This window comes from Symsagittifera roscoffensis, chromosome 7 (assembly GCF_963678635.1).
Source record: "Symsagittifera roscoffensis chromosome 7, txSymRosc1.1, whole genome shotgun sequence".
NCBI lineage: Eukaryota > Metazoa > Xenacoelomorpha > Acoela > Convolutidae > Symsagittifera > Symsagittifera roscoffensis.
In genome coordinates, this window is record NC_087068.1 from 19,922,267 (window position 1) to 19,934,713 (window position 12,447).

The following is a 12,447-nucleotide window of genomic DNA, read 5'->3' on the forward strand; positions in this document are numbered from 1 at the left end:
AATTGAAGCACAATTTGAAAATAAAAACATATTTTGTGTTATTTTTTGCAAGAAATGAAATTCGATGAGTTGTGTGTGGGAGCGTTCTTTAAAAACCTGGCAAGTTTCTGGTCTTACAATAAAAATGACCCTAATCTCTTAGAATTTAAAGCTGAGAGTTTATGCTCATATTAAATTTTAAAAAATTTCGCTGAAATTTGTCAGTTTGAAAGCACATGATTGGGCGCAGAATAGGCGCTGTCTTGAAAAAAAGCGGGTATGTTATTTATACCATTGTGACAGTTTTCATATTATTAAGTTTAATAAATAGATAGTTCGTGCTCATCATTATCAGACCAAACAGTGCACTGAATTGGCACACAATTTGGTGTATGCATGTTACTGGAGACCATAGAAAAGTCTTTATAATTCCAAGATATGTCTGCACGATAAGAGAAAACCCAAGATCAACGTTTTTTGTTCTGGTTGAACAAAAAAGTATCAGTTAAGCAAGGAAGCAGTTTTGTTAAAGAAAAACCTAAACTTTTAATGAAAAAGATTGGTAGAAAAAATGATGCACAATTTGAAAATAAATACATATTTTGAGTTTTTTTTGCAAGAAATTAACTTTAATGACATGTGTGTAAGAGCGTTTTTTAAAAACCTGGCAAGTTTGTGGTCCTACATTAAAAAGGTCCCTAATCTCTTAGAATTTAAAGCTGACAGTTTGTGCTCATATTAAGTTTAAAAAAAGTTTTTGACCTCGTTGGGGATCTACATTTACGCAGACATCATCCTGGTCTATCCAAAATGTGTGAAAATTATTTCTCCTACGAGAGTGATTTTCATTTGAATGAGGGCGTCAGGTAAGCTTTCATTTTTTATTTTCACAAAAATCACACGTTTCTTATTTAGAAGACAATTTTTTCATTTTTCAAAGTTTTTCTTTTTTTAAGTCAACAACTTCGAAAACTCTACCTAATTTTATGAGCCAGCCTTATCGGTAGAGCCAACGAAATCTTATCTGCTGAAGCACGCTGAAAAATTATATTTGCTTGAAAAAAGTGGGAGTTTTTAGTCTCACTCGAAAAGTGGATAAAGTGGTACATATACCAAAAAAATGCATCAACACTTGGTCAATGCGAGTGTTTTGGAGATAGGACTCAAACAATGTTTGGAGCGAATCAAATAATCGTAATTAGAATATGACCTAAAGCACCAGGACGTTAGCTGTAAAATTACTATCTCAATTTGCCATGGATCATTAACTAGCGCGGAGGGCAGCAAATGTGTAATTAGTTTCTTCACACTCTAAACTCACTACTGACCCTACAAAAGTTTAAATAATTGAGTTCAGAACTGCAGTTGGCAACTGTTGATGGTAAAAACCGCGTTGCTTCCGGAGGTTTCTTTATACTCTTGCTTCTCGCTTTATAGCGGTGATTATGATTGTTAAGTATTTAACACCAACCAACCCTTTTCAACCCTCAATTTTTACAAAAATTGTGTGAGAACTTGTCTTTCTGCAGACAGACAACTTTAATTATATTAGAAAAAAATTAAAAAGTTAGCATTCTATCAGTATTATTTAGAGACCTATAAAACAAGACTAGAAACATGATAACTAACGGATTAAGTATTTGCCGAACTCTATCAGCCGAAAATAGATATCTTGACTGACAGACAGCTTTATCTATGTGAAATTACTCTGTTATACAGCAGCCCAGTGAAACCAGTTCATAACAAGTTTTTTATGATTCCAAATATAACTTGGATAACTATCGCTGTCAAACACTTACAACTAACCAATTATGATCCATTACTAAAACTTACAATAGTTTTTTAAAGGGTGAAACTGTTTATAGTTTCTGCCAGAAAGAATAAATTTAACTGATACAGCAGTTGCCCTTCCTATCCTCTAATCTCACGAGAATACCAGTATCTACTAGATATATTGAGACTAAGAAAAATAAGAGTAAGATTAGGATCGGTATTAGACTAAGAAGTTGCACGAATATACCCGGCCAGAAATAAAACAACGTGACGAACAGACAATGTATGCTGTCCGAAATTACTCTATGAGAAAGCCACGCCGGACTCAAACTCATCTGGTGCGACCAAACGAGTCTCGAGCAGACCTATACTAACTTTTATTTAGAAAAACCAGACATAGATTAGAAAAATTAGCATCGACAAAAATCACCAAAATTTTATACCAAACCGAAGGTAAAGTTAACTTATTTCAAAGTCTCAATAAGTCAAATCAAATAAAGACGGTACTTACGCCGAAGCCAGGTCACAACAAAGACCACAAACCAAAACTCTGCACCGCAAAGCAAAAATCAGACTACGACGACTATTCGGCTTCAAATTTATTTCCGCAGTGAAATTTCGTTCATTACTATAAACTGCAATTGAAAGAGCCAAAGAATTGATTTTAAAGTGAATCGACGTTTGAGGTCGTAAGTCACTTATTTAAGAGCTGGCGATATTTTATTGAATGATCCAAGGGAAGCCTTGGTGATCTGAATTTTATAAATTAATTATGATTTGAAAATTGAGATTTGTGTTTTAAGGATGAAAATTTGATAAAGGATGAAGGATGAAGGATGGCCTTGATGATCTAGTTCTAACTGTTTAAAGTTAAGATACATGTTAAACATGGGAGGCCTTGATGAAATTTCATTGAAGATTTAATGATTTGAAATGAAAAAAAAACTAAAAAAAGTTACTGATGATCTAAAATTGAAATTAACATAGTTGTTTTAAATTGCGTTTTTCTTGATGATTTTAGGTGAAAACAAACAAAAACGGAAAAAGTTCTCGAGTAAAAACTTTATTTGTGTTTAAAACTAATCATAACTGCTTTTTTTAGCTAACGTTTTTGAATTTCTTTATTCATTCAATAAAATTACGGCAGATTTTAAAAATATTGAGTTAGATGGAGGTTTTATAGGCGACTAATTTCTTAAATCAATTTCATTAATTGTGCATTATAGTAAAATATGCGGCGCTGTTAATGATTTCACAGCTCTGATTATTGCAATTTATTTTAATGAGTGGAAATGTACTGCATAAAAAAGTTTGTAGAGAAATAATCGTTGTACTCTTTTTTTTTGCTTCACGAAGAAGAAATCCGGTCTGTCGTCTTGATTTTTACCTCACTTCAGCTCTATTTTCAACTCAATGTGATTAGACTTAATGAGATGGGGAAATAAGCTAATTTTGTTTTTGATTTGCTATAACATTTTTTCGATTATTTCTAATCTATTTTTTGTATTCCATTTCTGCTTCGCTGAATCTAAATTAGTAGATTTCTGTTTGAAACATGCTTGGTCGCACCAAATGAGTTTAAGTTCTGCTGGTGGCTCTCTCATAAAGTGTTTTCGGATAGGTATACCGTCTGTTCGTCACGCTATCTTTTTTTTCGGCCGGAAAGGTTCGCGCAACTTCTTAGTCTAATACCGATTCTAATCTTACTCATATATTTCCTATTCTCAATGGATCTAATATAAAGTGGTTTTACTGCGAGGTAACAAGCGATGAAGAGCTTGGTTTTGTTTAGTAAATTTTTGTGGCCGAAAACATAAATAGTTTGAGACGTAAAAAAAATTGATAAGTTTAGCCATGAATCATTATATATACACATACATACAAATTTACAAATATTCATACATACACGCAGACCTGCATACATGAGCAGATCCATACATTCATTCCTACATTAAAAGCACCACATACATCCAAACTTACATACATACATGCATATATAGGTACATACATACATACATGCATACATACATAGATACAAACATACGTAAACGCATACATATACATGAGCCAATAATATATTCATTCAAACAAACAAGCAAGATATACATAAATGCATAAACCTATACAATCATTCATACATACAAATAAACAAACATTCATATATATATATATATATATATATATATATATATATATATAAATACAAACATAAACTTTCACATACTTACCTTCATTTATACATACATACACACATACAAACAATCATACATACATACTTGGATAGATACATACACACTATTAATACTTACATACACACAAACATACATATATACATACATACATACATACATATTGCATAAATACAAACATAAAAACATACATTCATACATACACTCATACATACATACATACATATATACATACATACATACATACATACGTACATACAAGATACTTACACACATACATACATACATATATACATGCATAAACACATACAAAAATTCATTAGTAGTATTGTATCTTGTCCCGGAGAGGGAGAGGGGGTCCTTCCTAGGGGGGGGGGGGGGGGAGTCCTCATGCAAAGCAAAATCTTTGGAAAGAGGTCTTTAATTTTTTGGAGGATCCTCATCCTATCGTTTTGTGACCGAAAAAGTTTTCCACGCAAAAAGCAGAAGACCCCGAACTTAGGCTCTTGCTAAGTTTAGCTTAAAAACAAGAGACACGATACATAATTTTTTCCAATTCCAATTTTTGCTTTTCTAATTTTTGGTACTGGTTAATTATAAGAATCATATCATTTATTATGTTTGTTTCAGGCAAATGAACTTTCGAATTAGTGGAATTGATTTTTGTAGTTTCCAACAACAACTCACCGGCGATTTCGGCAGCAGCAAACTATTTCCTTAAGTATAAATTTTATGTTGAAAAGGCAGTAAATTGAAATCACCAGAAGCAATCCAAAAACTCCAACCACCTTCAAATAAGAAAAAAATACAAGAATTTCTTGGAATGCTAAACTTCTTAAGTAAATACGTATACAAAATGTAGTTATACTTAAGTTATGCAGTTATGCAGTAAAAAATTGAAACATCGCCAAGATTACAATGCAAATATGCAATAAGAACTGACATAGACCAATCACAAATAACTAATCTACAACATTTTCCACTATAACTAGATTGTCAAAACAATCACTACGATACCATACTCTTCATGGATAAAAAACAAAACACAACAAAAACCAGCCAAACAAAAAATTATATGAAAAAGATCTATTCCCTTTAATAGAAAAAAAATCTCACTGATTATATAAATTTATCAAGCCCACCAAATAATGATTCAAAATATACAATCAACCATTTTTTTAACCTTCATGACCCACTAGATACAATACCTCTATCAAAAGTAGAAAATGAAAACATTTTTCTCCCAGTAACGGAAAAAATAACACTCGAAATGTTACAAAAATATGAAAAACTTGACCCAGTCATTAGACGAATAAAATCTTTGCACAAATATAAAAAAACCAAGCCACTTAAAGCCGATACCACCATACTAGGAAACAAAACATTTCTTAGATATTTCAGAAAATTTAACAACACCTCCATCAATGAAAACACAGATATCCCAGACTACCAAACATCTGATATCAAAGTACCCTGCTTACCTTTAAGTATGATGCTTATAGCTTTTCATACCTCTCACTCTTTACACACTAAAGGACACTCAGAAGCAGAAAAAAAACATTCTCAAATTTTATACAAAATTTTAATTTCCCAACTGCACCAATTTGGATGAAAGTATTATGCAACGATTGCATAACATGTCAGTTAAACAAACCACACCCAAACCAAAAACAAATCACAAAAACCAAACCAAAAACAAATCAAAAACCAAAAACAAGATTTTAAAGCACAAAGTTTTTATTTCAATCACAGAATTTCTTTCGATACAAAAGGACCAATATCACCATCCTCAGAAGGAAACTCGTATATAATGGTAATAGTAGATGCATTCACACACTACGTAGCATTTAACCCTTTACCTCATTGTAATGCTTTTTGTGCATATACAGCACTTTATGAACACTGGATAGGAAAATTCGGTTTACCCGAAATCCTTGTTACAGACAATGGCACTGAATTTATAAACATTGAAATTATCACACTAAGCCATTTATGTAACATTTTATATAACACAAACCACGTACATCTCACGCACCTTGGACTAATGGATTAGTCGAAGGCATGATCCGTTCACTACCAGAATACCTTAGATGTATCATTCACGGAAATGACACACGATACACTGAATGGTCAACAGATGTAAAACTACTCCCACTATCTTATAACTCACAAATCACAACAAATTTAGAACTATCAATATGAAAACTTTTTCAAACAAAAACCACGGAAACCGATAAGGTTAACAGCAAATTTATTTAAAAATGCACAAGGTTATTGCCAAACCACTAGAGAATCAATATGTTACAATATACCAATACATACCCACGATGAAGATCATTTTCATCATCCACAAATTTCAAAATTAATTTCCGGTACACACACCAAATGGATTTTAAACAGAGGAAAAAACACAAAGAAATTTACCAGAAAGTAACAAAAAATTATTACAAAGACAAAATACTAATTCCCAAATAAATTCCCAATTTACCCCAGCTACGAATTTAAAAATCGGAACATATGTTTTAATTCTAAACTTTACAATAGAAAAAGAACTTTCATAAAAACTACATTCACTCCGAAAAAGACCATATCAATTAATTGATAAACCCACTGATGTAACATACAAAATTACAGACTTAAACAGAAAAGAAATCGTTCAACAACGAAACAATCTATTACCTTATTACCCAAAAGAGTACGCACTTCGAGAACTTACTCAATTTTACTCTTTTAAAGGACTTAAAGTTATCAAGAGAGCTCAGAACAAAATCACAATCAAAGCACCGATATGCACCCCATCCACAAATAATTAGATAGAAAGGATGGAGAACTTCCCTAACAAATATCAAAAATCATAGACAACAAGAAGATACCTCAAACAGAAAGAAAAAAATCGAAAATTAGAAGAAGAAAATTGTACCACAAGATCAAAAAGAAAAATCTCCACATAGACAATCATCGCGACTTCAAAAACAGTCACGAAAAGATTACAAAACATTCATCCCGCAATCTAAAATTTTGAAGAAACTTGAATTTCAAAAACCATTTTAAGCTAATTAACATTTTCACCTCTTGAAGATAATTTCATGGACCGAACAATTTCGCAAACTTCATGCTGAAAAGCACTTGAACAAACTAGTTCAAACTCAGCCAATAAGAAGCTTATCCGAATCATCACCTCATTTTTAACACGACTTCTCTAGCCGACAAGCAACCAACCTCAAGCTAATCTCTAACTATAAGTAAAAGATCTCCAGGTCAAAAATAAGCAAACCGCTAAACATGACACCTGAAATAAACAAAATTTAACTATTACAACCTTTCCCTATCAAGCAGTTCAAAGATCAACAATATTGTCCGAACTTAGACCTCAAAAACCCCTCAGGCAAAAATATTAAATTAGCCTAATGAACAAACTGCTTGTGATCATTTAGCCTAAAGTTCAAAAATCTCTCAGATACCCCCAATCATCCAATAAATTACAACAAAACCAGGAGGACACTTAAGAGCACATCAAATTTTCCCATCTCAAAATTTGCCAAAATCCAACTCAGCTGTCAAAAATCAATGAACAATCCACACCTGAATTTTGCCTCAAAAAATAAAAAATAATTCGACGAAGAAAATACTTCTTCAAAGGCTCTTTTCTCAAACAGTTCACAAATTTCATAATATACTTTCAAATCTTTTTCAGTTCTTTCCAATTTTTTCAAATCTTGTTTAATTTTCTTATCTGACATTTTAGAAATATTCATCCTCACCCTGATAAAGTTTTGCAATTTTTCATCATTTTTTATTCCCTAGCCCAAAACTACTTAAATGTCTCCAAAATCATTGACCACCTCTTCAGGAACGATATTCCAAATAACTATCAAAATGTTCCAAGATCTATTCATTAGAACAGATGTTTTTCTTCTTTTTATAAAATTTCTCACATTTTTGACATCCCTGATAATGACAGTATGCAAAAATAAAAAGAAGGCTATGGTAACCTTTGCAATAGCAACGATACTTTTAGTCCTTTTCATTGAAAAATATTGGAGTAAACATAAAATTTCTTCTTAAATAAATAATTTTCCAGAAAATTTTTCAAAATTGCTAATCAACAACCCCCACATCAGTCCCCACCAACAACGTCCCAAGAACCTCCAACAGCACCAACAAATACACAAACAAATAACCCTCAATCATCAACACGCATCTCTTTTCAAGACAATCCATATACATTTGAAGAAAGACACGCACGATTGTCCGAACCACTAGAGCCAGTAATTCGCCAAGCATCGCTGAGCGAACCATGTTACGAACCAGTATAAGACATATACCCTCCTCTCCACCAAGATCTTAATAGAGCAAGAAATCAAAGTCAAAACCAAAACACACTCGATATAAACCGACAAAATATTGATCCAAGACGTAATAGAAGTTTGCAAAACCCCAGAGTTCAATTCAACATACCTCATTCACCAACAACAAATCATGTAAACCTATCTAGCAGTACAATTCAAAGTACCCTACAGACTCCAATACAACAAAATACATCAAACATTCCATCAGATTATTTAGGTTCAAACCCTACATCTGAACAAATCAGAGGAAACCCTTTTAATCCCCCAACCACTACAAAAAATCTCCCATTTTGGATGAAACAAGCTTTCAGCTAAGGCGAACCAAATTTAGTAAAAGATCCAATAGACGTTTCATCTGACACATCTTTGTCACTACCTGAAATTCTTTCACTCCTTTTAACCCCTTCCTTAACTCAAATTTCCGAAACACCATTTCCTCCGAACTTTCCTACAAATCTCGACGCCAGATATAGAGAAAATTCAATAAATAACAAACAAATATGATTAGATTGGAATACATTCGTAGCACCCCCTCCATTATTTGGACAACATCACGAAGAAAAAACAGATTACACAACTGGGCATTAAACAGATTACAATATCGACAAGACTTCCACAAAGATATTCAAGACCATAGTATATCAATACTTATACAAGACAACTTGACACTAAAATTTGAAATCACAGTAAGACTAATCAATAAAATTCATCATCCCTTACCCCTAGCCCACCCCGAATATAACAGCTCAATTTTACCTCCCCCTTTCATAACCACAGAAATAATCTGCAAATACGATAGATACACAAAAAACACAATTGGATATATCACCTTTTATAATCCATATTCAGGACTATCGTGCACATGTATCTTTTAAAGATACTAATTTTTCAGACTCTTCTATGTTTCAATTTTTCAAAACCTCGAACAGGACCCCAGGATTTACTAGTTTACACACTATGACTGTGAAGAAAATGAACAAAAAACATTACACAAATATGCAATAAACCAAGTCATTCAATGTGAATCCGAACCACAATCAATCGAAACAACAAATTTAATAGCCTCACTTTACTCAAAAGCCCGAGCTACAACACTAACAGGTTATTATTCACAGCAACATTTTCCGAAAAGAGAGTACATTGTTCCCAAGTTTCACACGGAAACAATAACAGATTAGATCATGAATCTTTCTACCAAAGTAACATCGAAAGCATATTGCACTTCAACCCTGACAATTGCAAAACGAATTGGAAAGACTAAAAATTACATCAAATAAAGCCAAAAACAGAAAACTAGTAAACTTTCAATTTTTTCCAGACTCAGCACATCAAGCTGAACTTGAAAAATACCAAGGTCATATAAGACTAGATAACAAATTTCCATTTCACGGAGCACATGGAAGATTAACTTATGATCTCCATGATAAAAATTGGATACCACTATTGGAATAGAAAACCCCTCAATTTAAAAAAAAGATAATAGTAAAATACAAATTGAAAAAGTAGAAAAAGCACGTGGTTTAAAAGATGACACTACATTTTATCAAGGAATCAGACACCCCTTCAAAAACGTCCAAGAATATTGCGATCCTACTACACGCACACAAGTAACAATCGTTTGGTTCCCCGGAGACACTTGTATCACATTTCAGGTAGCAAAAATACACGCAAGAATGGTAAAAATTCAACAAAAATATTTTATTGAATCAATATCTTTTGAAGATGTAAGCCCTGATTAACTTAGACATAGTAATTATAGATTTAGAAACATCCATAATATAGAAAATAAATTGACAGGTTTCCAAATATACCCAGAAACGGAAGTTGCATGTAAATACAACAAACCACTTTACAAAACACAATATTCAGAAATTTGTGTCGGATACGAAGACGGTTTCGACATGAATACAGGAAAATTAGTTATACATGAAATGGCTACATCTCGTTCAACTACTGATGAAAATTCATATGTCCCAGTAAAATTTCAAAAGAATACAGGAAGAATTGGCGGAAAATTGAAACCACAAGACAAAGACAGTACACGTTTACAAGAATTATCATTCATGAACAACACTCATTTTGGCGAAATCTACTGTGACATACACTTAGACATGAATTTAGACTACACAATAGGTAGAATCTTTCAAGAAATGTTTTTGACAGAACTTGAAACACTTCATCAATTATGCGAACTTGAACGCACGCAAATTTTACAATCACTTGCACTAGCACTACTTAAAATCCCTTATGCAGGATATTTGTTGTTAGGAAACAGATCAAATTTTATTGACTACGAAGGAAATATATTATGACAGTACACTTGTATCGAAAATTATTATTTTTATATATTTTTGAGGATAAAAGATGCTATAAAAGTAACCCAAAATTCTACAAAAAATCAAGTATATTTTGTTGATACACTCTCCCGCAAAACTTATTTTTGGGATACAGCAGTCCCATGTGGATCAAAAAATAGCCACAATGTAGTACAATTAAACCCTGACGAAGATAAATACCATCTTCTCACACCATATCCTACACTTATGTAACCACTCGAAAATTTTTTACCAGAAAGCATTAGAGCTATTGCCCGCAACCCCAATATTGATTCCCAATCAACCGTCATATATTCTAAATCAGACATCCAACATCACATTCGAACACAACAATTTCAAGAATTACTTACAAAAATGGAAACAATACAACGATAATCCATAGATCAAAACTTACGCAAACTTGCATAAACAGCAGGCTTTTTAGACAAAGCCCAAGACTATAGCTGACCTTTTAAAGATAGAAAAGATAACATTTTTTTGAATGGCAAAAAATACAGACCACAAGATATATCACCGATAAATATTTTTAGTTTTGTAGTTTTGGAAAACTAACTTCTTGCGTTTCTAGGATTCCCCTACTACATCTTAGAAAGATTGACTATATTATACGCAATATTTAAATTTCTTGGATTTCTTTTCTCTCTCTTATAAGAAATCTACAAAAAAATGCGCAATACTCACACAAGTAAACAAACAAGCAAGCGTAGCACGCATACGTTTTGCAGGATTTTTTGGAATATTCTCAACATTAATCAAAAAAATTCTTTTAGACGCTCAAATAAAAGAATACAATACCAAGCTATCAACAACACCAAACACATATGACGAATCACGAAACAATACGAATACAACGCCTACAACACCACTTTTGAAAAACTTCAAGCCTAACCACCCCCTATCATTGGTACCACGAAGTTTCAGAACTTCGAGAACTAATTATCCACAAAGCCCAATTCAACACATGATAACCCAACAACCCAGCATAGACGACACATACAAACAAATTATGGAACAACCACATACCACTAATTTTCGTTCTCAGAACAAGCATCTTTTTAGCTCACGATGAGCCGCCAAGTTGGATCCCTCCATCAATCAATTTACCACCCAGCCAACCTACAGAACAACCTCCCCATCATCCCACTTTTTGCTTTCCTTCCCACCTCAATCACCTCATCATAAAACTTCATCCAGCATGGAATCAGATACTAACTCCAACACAACAATATATAACACTATCTCCCAATTCAACAACTCCGATATCGAAATACCCAACAAATTTGCCAACTCTGAACTCAGTCCATCTACATTTTCCCAGTCTCCCTTTCAACCTATCCATTCCCAAGCCAAAGCTGAACCCCCTTCCCCTCCCTCTCCCATTTCATATGTTACACACATGTTTTCCCCTCTAACCAGTGAACCATCCCATAACAACGACCAAGATCACAAACAAATATCACACGAACGTGATAACTTCATAGCACTACAACAACAATTAAAACATCCTCAAACACTAATTATTCACCAACTCTAATGATCTATAACACCATTTAACCCATCAACCCCAACCCCATCTTCAAATTATACACCTTCCCAAAATCCGAATCCCTCTTCAACCCCATCCTCTAGTACAAACCGCGCTTACCGAAACTTTAAAAGAAAATTCCCAAATACTCCATTACCAAATAACCCCACCGCATTTTTCAATCATCCACTTCACACTAATACCAAAGAATTTCTACAAAAATGTTTTCTCTTTTTCCCGCAATACACATACTTCCATTCAGACTCAAATGATGACAAGCCCCATTATCTAAACGA